General features: G+C 40.6%; 1 protein-coding gene across 1 annotated transcript in view; it reads right to left on the bottom strand.

The window, feature by feature from the left end:
• The window catches only part of LOC308366131 (E3 ubiquitin-protein ligase TRIM35-like), a gene marked incomplete at both ends in the record, with an annotated part of 185,644 nt that overhangs the window by 22,331 nt on the left and 150,045 nt on the right, over positions 1-13,268 (bottom strand). The window lies entirely within an intron of this gene.

The raw sequence follows: 13,268 nt of genomic DNA, 5'->3' as shown, positions 1-13,268 counted from the left end.
TTGCTTTCTCAAAGGTATTCAGCTTCTGCTGTAGAGGCTGCAGTTTGACCTTCAGTGCCTCCTAAATGAATGAATGGATCACTTTAGTGTGGCGGCATACTAACTCCATTATCATATAACAACCAATCATGAACCACTGACCTGAGTGTGTGTGTGTTTGTGTGTGTGTGTGTGTCTCCTGCATACTTATTCTATTATCATACAACAACCAATCATTAAACACAGACATCTGTGTGTGTGTGTGTGTGTGTATGTGTGTGTGTGTGTGTGTGTGTGTGTGTGTGTGTGTGTGTGTGTGTGTGTGTGTGAGATAGTCGATGACCAAAGAGCCTTACCTTCAGCTCAGATCCTGCTTCTCCAGTAGGACTGAAGCTGTGGTTTTTGTGTAATTTTGAGTCTCGACACACCAGGCACACAAGCTGATGATCATCTAGACAAAAGAGCTCAAGTTTCCTCTTGTGTTCTTTGCAGAGCTCTTGTGTAGGACCTCTCTCCTGTACAAAGGTCTCACACAGGTTATTTAATGCACGGTTGTTTGGTGGCTCTTCCTTTGATGATCTCCGCCTGCAGACTGGACATTCTCTGGATCCTTTGGTTCCCCAGAACTGCTGCAGACAGGCTTTACAGAAGCTGTGAGCACAGGTCAGGATGACAGGGTCCTTAAATATATCAGTGCAAACAGGACAGCAGAAGTCCTCTTCTAGCTTGGAGGCCATTTTTCAAGTCTAAGTGTAATCCAAGTAAAAGCTTCCCTGTTGTTTCGGCAGGTTGACAATCTTTACATTCACTTTAACTGGTTTCATAAATCTACAGACTCTTCACTGAATATTTGTTTTTGTTTTTTTTGGCTAATTGAGCACGTATTCCAACCTCTCTAGGATTTTGAACATGAACACCAACACAAACAAAAAGTATTCCTTGATATTTTTCCCACAAATGTCCATGTACCGGTATAGTCTGACAGGTATGAGGTTGAAAACAGCGTCCGTCTGTCACTGAGCTTTACTTCCTCATTCAGGAAAGGTGAGGCAGAGGGAGGAATCAAGAAGATCAGGTTCAGCCTCAAAGAACAAGGATGACTGAACTACAACTCCCAGGCATGGACAAGCTTAGTGTCAGTTTCTCTCTTCTATCCACACACATTGTGACATTCCTACTGAAGAAATGTTCACTCAGAGATCTGTATGTGCACAAAATCACATCACATAAGGAGTTTAGTTATGAACCAGCCTGGACGTACAGCACTCAATACACTCACGCACGCATACGCACACACACACACACACGCACACGTACATACCCACGCCCACACACACGCCTGTGGGTGTGCACACGCATACACGCACTTACGCACACACACTCATACACTTACTTTTAAGCAACCTAATGCAAATATGGATGAATTCATTAATCAATTAAGTTCATTTATAGTGTACTGGTGTGTGCTGTGTTGTCAATTAACAAAAAATAGTTTTGTTAATTTGACAGTTATCCTTTGTAAGAATTTCTCCTGTGCTTTCTTATCTTTTATTTTCAATCTTGAACCTTACCCTTCTTGCCATGAATGAATTGGACATTTGAACTTGTACTTAATGAATTGTATTTATAATAATACACTTTATTTCGTAAAGGGGGGTGGGTGTTAGTTGCTCAGTTTTGCACTTAATACACTTTATTCATAATAATAAACTTTATTTATATAGCACCTTTGCCTGGTTTCCAAGACATGTTACAGCAACTGCACATAGGCCAACAGAAATATAAAGACACACCATCGATTGAGGAGAACCCAATAAAATGCCTGGGCAAGTGGTACAATTCATCCCTCAAGGACAGAGGCAGTGTTTCCAGGACTGAGATGCAGGCAGAGGAGTTGCTGCTAAAGATAGAGAGTTCAGGCCTACCAGGCAAGTCCAAGACCTGGCTGTTCCAGCATGGCCTGCTACCAAAACTCCTGTGGCTACTGACAATTTATGAAGTACTAAATGACAGCGGTTGAAAGAATCAACAGGCTTTCTCTCCAGACACATAAAACAGATAAAAGTGCAGATGGAGCCTGATAGATTGCATTATGATTCTATTCAGTGACAGATATTCATTGATATGGGCAGCTACATCAATTAGATTTCTAGCCGTGACCATCAAATTATTATGAATGACATGAAACCAATTGAAAGCGTGTTTATTCCATATGATGTACTGTGTAGTGATCCTGTGTAGTGTCTGATGTTCGCAGCTGACTGCAACAAATAACAGAAATTCAGACCTGACCTTTCACCTCACAAATCATAAGAAACCACAAAAATCATAATGTGTATGACCAGTGGCGGCTCGTCCATAAGGGCGATTGGGGCGACGCACTGCCTATGGGAAAAGGAAGAAAATAAAAAAATAAAAAATGATAATTCCTGAGGTATAAATTCAATTGCACGACTACATGTAAATGTAAATTTCATATTTTTTTTCTGTCGGATTCTACCACTAGACCGTCTGATATGCCTCTGTATGTCTTTGTCGAATCAGGTACAGTCATTCAGTCAGCCTAGAGTCGTGATTCAAATGGCCCCGCCCCTTCAGGGCGATCTTGGACGAAATGAAAATCGCCCCAGACCTCTCCATGACTCCCATGTTAAATGCGTTTTTTTCACAAAACAGAGCTCTGCTTCCGGGAGGGCTCGCCCCTCCAAGTCTAGTCATAAGTAAGCGACGCAAAAGCCTATGGTAAAATGCAATGAGGACGTCACACAGCTTCGACAAAGGCATGTCAAGATGGCACCTGTTCAGCACTCATCCGCTCTTTGACAGAAACTTATTTTTAGTCAGCGTAATATTGAAGATAAATTGACCAAAAGTATCCATTCAACAGTTTTCTACAAAGGGAGGGAAATTGGAACAAAAGAAAATCGCGGTCGTGAAGTGGCTAACGCGGTCTGTATCTATATACCACTGTCACTTTTCATAGGTTTCACAGTGTGAACTAACTTTAAATAATGTTTTATGTGATTTATTTAGCTTTTGTAAGCCAATACTTTCAAGATCAGTCAATAAATATCGTTGGTTTTGACATAAGTTGCCCCCTTCTTTATGTTGTTAGTGGACATATCATGTGTCCTGTTCAGCTAGGTTACATACAACATTTGAGACGTGTGGATAATGAAAAAGTGGGTTAATTTAATGTGGAGCCACATCATGTTTGCTTATGAAGGCTCCTGAATGTAACTTTCTTCCATAGCGTTCCACTTGTATCTTGCTACTCTAGCTATGTAGAAAGAGGGGAGATATTACTGTTGGTTGCTGCCAATAGTGGACAAAAAGGTTTTGCTGTATGAGTAAATCGGATAACTTAATGTACCTACTGAATAGGTCGCCTTAATCATTATCAAAAAAAAATTGCCCCCCCTGAGAAAGTTCTGTGTATGACTGAACATTACAGCCACAGGAATGAACATCTCTGTGTGTGTGTGTGTGTGTGTTTGCTTGCCATTGCTGAAGTCGACAAGATTGAGAAACTGGAGATGCAGATATTTGACCAATAGGTGCCAGTATTGTTCATTTAGGAGGAAAATTCCGTACCATAGCCTGCCTCTGATCAAGTGACCATTATACTGCAACTATCTGTGAATCATAGCCATGCGTGTGATGTTCCTGCCCTCAAATGTCTCTCCATACACAGCAGAGGACACCAGCTCTGGGTTCTCGGTCACCACACGCTCCATCCAATCAGAGATCTGAGGAGATACAACAGGAGTGGTTCTACCATCACAATTAGCACAAGACCTCGGGAACCTTCTGATGATGAAATTTACAACACTGCCACTCACCTCAACATTGGGTGGTACCTTGTGTAATCATAATACCACAATGTATTGTTGTTGCGCAAATCACTGTAGGCAAAACATGGGCAAGGTTGAACTTAATTAAGATAGGTACTACAATGGGGAATTAGCAACGATTTGCTTGGCGCAGTCACACAGTTAGCATCATGAAAGATCGGATTCAAAACCAAACAGGCGCACACATTTTTAGAGACAAAAACTTTCACAATAAAACGAAACTGGCAAGCTAACTCACTCGTGTAAAGTACTGTCTATAATCTGCAAGCAAAGGAACAGAAAACCCAGCCCAAGGATGGTCAGCCGACACATTGCTATAAGAGTACAGGTAGACAAGCCAGTCCACCTGGGATCACAAGATATTTGCTGCGTGGAAGTCAGTAACTTCGATGATACGTGTAGAAAAGCGTAGTGTATAGACAAGTGAGCCTGCTGGCCACACACTCTGTAATGCTCCCGAATGGAATTCCTTTCCTTGTGCAGCAGACAGATGTAAACAACTTAATTATAACGTTTGAACAGACATTAACAATGTATATTTTCAAGAAATCCACCTGTGTCACCAACGACAACGTTTAGGTGTTCCCAGGTGGTGTGAATGGTTTATCCAAACATAATGGCAAATTAGCAGAACTAGTCACGACAACAGCGCCCCGTAGAGGAGAAGAATGATTCCACACGCTGTCCTATACGAAGTGCTGTTGGACTTAGGTGTGACGTTGCCAAAACACTTTAGAGAGAGACAGGCAGTAAGACATATAGAGGGACATACAGAGACACACACACAATTAGAGTCAGTCATCAAGTCATCAACAATTTCGCCTGAAAAATGACAAGAACATAATAAACTAGAATGCGTTTCGTGAACGAACTGCGAGAGTGTGCTTGCTCTGTTGCGGCCATGACAGAGAGAACAAGTGCCTATGAATTAACATGTATTTACATCTACTCAATCAGTGTAGTGGGGCCTTCTTCCAATATATTTTAGCAAGCAACCAAGCTCAACCATTATATTTTGGCTCCACTGACGTTTAGACATATGAGGGTATCTTTGTTGTTCTGTTTTTGTTTGTTTGTTTGCTTGTTTATTGTGAAAGGGTCTAGTGTGTTACATTTGGTCATAATAGTTCCAGAGTTTCGTTATACTGACTTACTGAGCTAAGTGAATTGTTGAAATTGTTATCTTGGTAAAAGGAAACATCTCTGCAACAATATTGGAATGAATGCGGTTACATAGCCAGCTTTACTTAAAGTTTATTGTAAGATAGGCCTATATGTTAGACTTAATGCAGTTAGAGTTAGACTGTAGGTCTAGTATCTAACGTAAGCAACACTTTTACTGTATAGCTAGAGAGCACGTGTATCACATTGGTTTATAGTCTGTCAAATAAGTTGTAGTTATTGGTGTTCGATGGCATAAAAAGTTAGTCTTCTCTTATAAGCCTAGTTAGTACATCTGATTAGAGCTAGCAACCATGAATTGCAGATTAAGGGGTCCCCTATCTCAGTGTTCATTTTGGCAGCTATTTTAGTCACATTTAGTCATAGTTATCCTTCTTAGTTTCAGTCTAGTTTTCGAAAACTGAGCACACTACAACAGCTGCGCTGTGTCCAGGTACATCCTCAAATGTTTTTCAGTTAACCTAATGATTCAAGGTCTCTCATGAATCATTACTCCCAGGACACGGGTTAATGTTAACTCACGCTGTCGGTCACGCTTAATCCTCTCCAACCACATTAGCAACAAAATAAACTGTTAAGCTAACAAGTTAACCATTCTTTCAGTGTAAGCTACTTTTGCATAGCCCCGTACAGCTATGATAGCTCACGTTACAGTTAACCTTATGATTCAAGGTCTCTCATGAATCATTACTCCCAGGACACGGGTTAATGTTAACTCACGCTATCGGTCACGCTTAATCCTCTCCAACCACATTAGCAACAAAATAAACTGGTGAGCTAACAAGTTAACCATTCTTTCAGTATAAGCTACTTTTGCATAGCCCCGTACAGCTAGGATAGCTCACGTTACCGTAGTAGGAATACAAGCCTTAGCTCACTATATTCACACAACTAAATTCATGAATTACAGGTTTACTTCACAACTTGAATTAAGGAAAATTATCCCCCGTTACGGCTAGCTGAAACTGCCAGTGGATACTCCCGTTACGTAGTGTTAGTTAGCCTTTAGCCCCGTACTCAGATATTACAGCTGCTTAACACAGCTAGGATAGCACTGCTTAACACAGCTAGGATAGCTAACGTTACGGTAGTGGGAATACAAGTTTTTCAAGTTCGCACGTACCTATTTATGCGAGTGAAATACTCGCACTGTAGAGCCCTGGTATGGAAGGTGTCTCTTAATATTCCTAGTTATACAGTTGGAGAGGAACAGAGAGAATAGGTTCCTTGGCGCAGGTGTCAGTGAAGCACAGGTGCAAGCCAGTTTAATGAGCCTATTATGATGTCATAATGCCCCACAGTTCTGCCATGCAAGTCTATGGGGGAAAAAGGGGATGAAAAAAGAGGAATAAAAAAGGAGTGACAAGGAGTACCGCCACGAAAAGATATAGCAGGTTGCACCGGATCAGGCCGGACGTTTCGGTGTTCGAACGGCGTCTCTATCTCAATCGGGCGAGGCGTAGTTAGCTGTAAGAAAAACGAGGAGAATAAATAAAGAAAACTTATGAAGAACAATACTGTGCTTCCTTTCGGGCAAGCACACTAATAAATGTGCACTCCTCCACACAGACAAACACACACATCTGAGAAAAAGAGACTAGAGCAGGGTGGTTTAGTAAGACAGCTAGTCATTTCTCAGGGTCCCCTTTCTGTACCAAGATATATAACGCTGAAAGCAAACGTTGGTCTAATTTTATCACTCTGCTGATTGTAGGAACTGATATTTTCTATTACAAACTACTACAGCTACTACAGCTACTACTACAGCTCAGATATGACATTAAAAAGATGTTTTGCTCCATTCCCACAATGCAACTGTTCTGCACGTAGATCCACAATAATCTTGGGCACGAGCTGCATTCCACATGGAGAGTCCTGTGCCATTTTGACACAAAAACTGCCTTATCTCAGAATGACTTGTCATGAGTACATACACAGCTAACTGGCATCTATCTGCGTGAAGTAGACACACACACAAATACACACACATATACACTCTTAGACACCTTCATCATGTGATATGCATAGGTTGACATAAAAAGAATTTAGGCCTAGTTTCCCAACTTATTTTGCCCTGTACGGCTGTACTCATGAGCCCTCAGCAGAAATGAGCTGTCATTGGCCTGGAACCATAGATCCATAAATGTACACTGTAAAACGCAATTTGTTGGCATTACTTAAAAAAAGTTAGGAAACCGATTGCCCCAAAATTTTCAAGTAAAGTTGCTCATCAATTTAAAGTTGTTTTAGCTGAAAAGAAATATGTTACGACAACTCATGTCATGGTAGTACACTTGAGTCCAGGTAACTAAAAATCATTAGTTATCATCACTGAAAAATGTTAGTCAGGACCACTCATGTCATTGTAGTACAATTGAGTAGAGTTAACTCAAAACTCATTAGTTATCATTACTAAAATAATATTATTAGTCCAGACAACTCATGTCATTGTAGTACAATTTAGTACAGTTAACTCAAAATCATTATTCGGGTCACTAAGAAAATGCCAGTTCAGAGAACTTAGTTGTGTTCAGCTAGCATGACTCATTAAAACAAGTTATCCTTACAAGGCTAAGTGTTCACAATACTAGGAAAATCTTAGGAAACCGATTGCCTTAAAATATTCAAGTAAACTTTACTAAACTTTACTGGGGGCTGGTTGTACACATGGACTGGTTGTACACATATACAAACGAAAATTCAAATAGTTTAGAACTGTACTGTATTTACAACTATAAAAGACTGGATTGGTTGTAACAAAACCAGGCTGGTACACCACATCTTCTCCACTCATACTGGAACAGAAGGGAGAGCTCTTTTCACTGGCATAGCTTAGTTTTCAAGCTTTGAGTCTTTCTCGACAGTTCACCTGCATCCAGCTCCATGATAATCTATTGAAATGCCTCAAAGGTGTAGTGGAGCTTTTGTAGGGTACTGCAAGTTCAAGGCATAAAATAGCCCAAACAACGTTGCAGAAGCAAGTGCTACATTCTCAAGATCTTGAAGCACCATCACACCCTCGAGGACTATCCTGACGTCAGAGGGTTCACTGCTGGTAGTGTCTCTCACAACATAGGTCCCCACTGTTGTTCTCGATCCCCACTTGTTTCTCTCTATGGCACTGAGGAAATCGGTGTCAGCCATTTCCTGGTCAAAAGAAAAGATACAATTATTTAATGATAGGTTCAACATCTTGTAACTTGGCTTGTAAACAATTCAACAGTGTAATAATTTCTACCTTCAGCCAGGACAAATCTTTCATAGATCCGATGCCCCACTGTTTAGTAAAGCAAAGCCGCTGCAGGGCGGAAGGTTATGTTTTCTCCCCTGTGTGTGTTTGTCGGTCTGTATGTGTGTGAACAGGATTACCAAAAAGTACCAGCCCGATTTGTATGAAACTTGGTGGAGGGGTGTAGCATGGGCCAACATTGTAGGCCTTCTGGCAGATTCTCCCATTTTTGCACAGTGAAGCACTGTAACACTTATTAGTCGCATACACTTACCACGTACTCCTGCACAAGATCCTCAGGATCCTCGCTGAGGTAAATGCAGAGTCCTTTGATGACATATTCACATCCAGCATCAATATCTTCCTTAAGGATATATAAAGCACAAGGCAGTATTTTAACTGAGATGTCAACATGGACACAAATGTGATGGTTGTGATGACAGTTAAGTTAGAATTCTTACCGTCACCATGGCAGACATGTCTTTCAGCTTCTGTCCCTGCTGCCCCGATCTCTTCTCAAATATTTACAGCAGATTTGCAGTGTGTAGGTCCAGCTGTGAGAGAAATCTTGACTGTAGAGGCATGGTCGTTACGCGTTTGAACTCTGCATTGATCTGAAACATGGAACAATATGGCACACTGATGTACACACAAGACATTTGTTGAAACACATTTGGCCAACCATTAGCTTAACAGTTTAATCTACCACACAAAAATGATTAAGAAGTCATACCTGTAGGAGCTGGTTGTAATATTCAAATCTAATCAATGTAAACTATAATAATAATCGAATCAATATAAACTATAATCTGTTTTAATCTAACTAGGATACTTGTATTATCCGTGTGGTCCTTTTGCCAATAAATGCAATCCTTTCCCGGTTTTCTGCTACATGCCGCAAAAAAGCGTTTTTTTTTTTTGCTCAGTTTTTTTTGGCGGCATTAAAGAAGCGGTAAATATCCATAAATTAGTGTCACTGTTTAAAACGGAGCTACAAAACTGGGGGAAACGTAGCAGTTTATAGACCGCAAAATTACGGTATAAGCTTAATTTGATCAAAATGTAATGTGCTAGTTTGATGAAACATCCAATGGTGGATCAACACAAGTAAAAAGAGAAACAGTTTTTTACCACTTTGGCTGTGTGCTCTTCTTACCTCAACAGCAGCGACGGCGCTACACCGGGGCTAAGGGGTGCTATAGCCCCGGCAAAAAAATGTGTAGCCCCAGTTAAGCCCCTCTAGCATTTAAGCACTGTTTTGCAAATGTCGAGGATGATTTGAGAAATGTACCAAGGCGACTGAGAAAAACTATAAAGGTTCATACGTAACGTATGCATTCTGTTCCAATACAATCCATGCTTGCGTGTTTGTACTGCGCCTGTACCCCGTTTGCCCTGTGCTGTGTGTGTGTGTGTGAGAGAGAGAGGGGACAAGAGGGGGGAGTAGGCCGTAAGGTGAACACTGTTTTCGTTTCAACCCGTTCCACTGTCTGGCATCTACACAATCTTTAGCTCATAAAAAAGAACGAGTCCTGCTAACCTACCAAAAAAAAGTTCGTCGCTGAAGTTCCAGTCGATTGTCGAAACGTCTTTGTTTTATGCAGAACTAGAGTCTTCAGAGCGTAATACGATTCTGGATGTCCAGAAGATCCAGAAGATCATGGACTCATTTGCACTTAACCACAGCAACAGACGCATTGTCCTAGCCTACTGTAAAACAACTCTGGTGATTTTTTTTGTTTGTTTTTAATCATTCAAACAAGCTGTTCGCACTTCTCGTTGCGGCTGCACTTGTAGCCTATGTTATGAGTTTTACTATTAATGTAATGTAAGTTATGATGTTGTGATCCGAGACAATATTGTCAATGCATAGTTGTTTGTTTTCATTTATTATGCATATGGAATAAATACTTGTTGCATGTTGGATGTATTGTCTGGTTATGGGCAGGCGCATGGTCGCTGTCCGGAGCTGAACCTTTACACGCACGTGAAACATTTCCGCCATTGCCGCTTGTATTACATTCTCGTGCTGTGTATCATAGCTGCTTTTATTGGGGGAAAAAACAAGAACCTCTTAATAAAGTAAGTGACGTCATGAAAATAAATTATTTTCTTAGCTACCCCACGTATCGGTCAAGCCCCCCCTTAGCACCGGGAGAGAAAAAATCTTGCCGCCGTGCATGCTCAACAGCCTGCTCCACTCTTGTTAACTGTCTCTGAAAAAGAATGAGGAGCTATTAGTGACAGACAGACACTGATAAGAGATAGTAGTCTCACAAATACTCATGCATATCCCTCGATGTAAAGATCGCCAAATTAAAAACACATAATTTGCGCTTTCCCTAAGATATCAAATACTTCCTTGTCTGTGATGCAAAGCTTTTTGGAGAAAAACTGCTTTGAAATGACTTAGTTGCTGCAGCTTGAGGCTAAAATTAGCTCACTTGACTTTCGTGCATATTTGCGGCAAAATAGCTGCGTATTCTCGGTCAAATAACTCACACGCTATACCTCTTAACGACATTTGGGGACCGTTAAACGAAAACTATACATTACTTGTCTGTGAGACTTATGTCGGAGACACTTGCACAGGGAGACACGCTAACTGTGGATTGCCGCCAGTTTCATGTGGGCACCCTCACATAAGTTATTAAGGGGGCTAACACACAAAAGTTCAGACAAACCTACTCAATTCCCAGGTTTCACACAAAATAGTGTCACTAGCAAGCTAGTCTCATGGTGTAGTTAGTAGGCTATCTTAAATGGTGGAGGAAGATTAGTACTTGCCTAGCATGTGATAGCCAAAGCTAAGCCTAATGCTAACTTTAACTTCTTTTTTCCAATGGTGAAAGACAAGCCGTCTCTTAATATCTTTCATCCGGCTGGGTGAAAGACTAACTCAAAGGACTCAGGTGAAATTAAAAAGGATGCAAACATCGGAGATGTCGCCAACGTGACTTCTATCTGAGACTGATAGGCACATCCTTTTTAATATTAAAATATGTCCGACCCATTCAATATGAGTCCTTTGAGTTAGTCTTTCACTCAACCGGATACGAGTCCGACCCATTTCACCTGAGTCATTTGAGTAAGTCTTTCACTCAACCGGATACAAGTCCGACCCATTTCCCCTGAGTCTTTTGAGTTAGTCTTTCACCCAGCCGGATACGAGTCCGACCCATTTCACCTGAATCCTTTGAGTTAGTCTTTCACCCAACCGGATAGCCTACGAGTCCGACCCATTTCACAGTCGTTTGAGTAGGCTAAGTCTTTCACCCAACCTCAATTGATTGATACAGCAAGCAGGCCCGTCGTCAGATTCATTTTCTACGTTTGTAACAGCATCAATGCTACTTTCAGGCCGTGTTTAACGTGTAAGGTAAGGTAGATAAGCTGACTTAAATCATTTGATGACTTCTTTCAGTCAAAATCGACTGTAACTCGTCTGAACCAATTTTCTTGAAATATGTTTATTTTAAACATGACAATTTAATTAAGTAAAAATAAAAAATAAGTATATATTCACAATTTACGAAATTTCATAGGCTATTTAATTCTGATAAGCTGCCTTACTAGCCAAGCCTATCATGTTACAATTTGTTCAATGTATCTAGGCTTACTGTGTGTGTGTGTGTGTGTGTGTGTGTGTGTGTGTGTGTGTGTGTGTGTGTGTGCTTGCATATTTCCCCTGGATATCCTCAAAACTGCATTACAGTGGTTTGCTGTGAGCGTGCGCATTAGGCACTAGGGAGTGGGCTGCTGGGCTCATTCAGCGACAAAATTTCGACTGATTCAGATTCAAAGGACTCAAAAGATTCGGATCTTTTTAGTGATTCACTCAAAGGACTATGAATCTTCTAAGTGAATCGAAATTCCCATCACTACTGCCTGCAGCAGTTCTGGGAAACTAAAGGATCCAGGGACTGTCCAATCTGCAGTAACAGTAGAGCAGCCCAGTTAAAGTTCAGAGATCACCTTCTGCAGTAACAGTAGAGCAGCCCAGTTAGAGTTCATCTCCTGCAGGAGGGAAGTGCTGAAAAAAGACATATCCTAAGAAATATTTTCATACAACATTCAAAATAAAACTTAAGTTTCAGGTAAAAAGATGATTAAATAGTGTTTTTACTCTGTATGAATACCTATTTCTACACTGCAATCTGTAATAGTTACTATTTCTAAAAGAAATCTCATTGGAGTATACTCCCTTGTATTCTTTCACCTCATGGAAGCTTGTGATGTGAGTTAATTAGTTAATATCTGTAACAGCTTTCTCTTCGCACTCAACACTCACCAACAGTCACTGTGTAAATACCTGATTAACTCTCCTGTTGTCTTCACACTTTGTGTACGCCGTGTCCTCCCGGGTCAAAATGACCCACCTTCACTAAACCCCCAAAATAAGATAAAAGGAATGAGTTTTCCCTACACCTTTTGTGCTGTGTAACTGACTCTGACTCTGATTATGAATATGATTATTAGATCATGATTATGACTGTCAGGTCATTTTGACCCGAAGACATTATTTGGTTCCTTTTTTGTACAGCTTACATGGAAATATGAATAAAGGCAACATTTCACTTTCTTCTAATGTTGGGGTCAATCCAGAGCAAGTCATCATGTTTTTCCCCTCAGTGTACTTGTTGAATTATTTGAGCATTCCAGACGTTCATCTTGTTACTGACCTTTGTCTGCCTCTGCCTTTACTTATCTTTGAGCCGTTCATAAACCTGTTTATCTGTGTTCTGACCTCCTGCCTTATTGCCTTTTATGACTCTGAATTTACCTTCATGCATCTGTGGCTTTTTTTAATCTTATTTTTTTCTGTGTTCTTATCTTCTCATTTGTGAATGTATGAATTTGTTTCAAGCTGACATGCTGGTCCCAGCCCTGATGTTTGACAATAGAAACATCTTTTTGAAAGTAGAAAGTATTGTATTGACAGAATGGAAGTATTATAAGTAGTGTATTGAATGTATGGAAGTATTGAAATCAGTGTATTGAATGTATGGAGGTGTTGAAGGCAT

This window comes from Sprattus sprattus (assembly GCF_963457725.1).
Source record: "Sprattus sprattus genome assembly, chromosome: 5".
Lineage (NCBI taxonomy): Eukaryota > Metazoa > Chordata > Actinopteri > Clupeiformes > Clupeidae > Sprattus > Sprattus sprattus.
The sequence above is the reverse complement of the archived record's forward strand: the minus strand, read 5'-3'. Positions and strand labels throughout refer to the sequence as shown.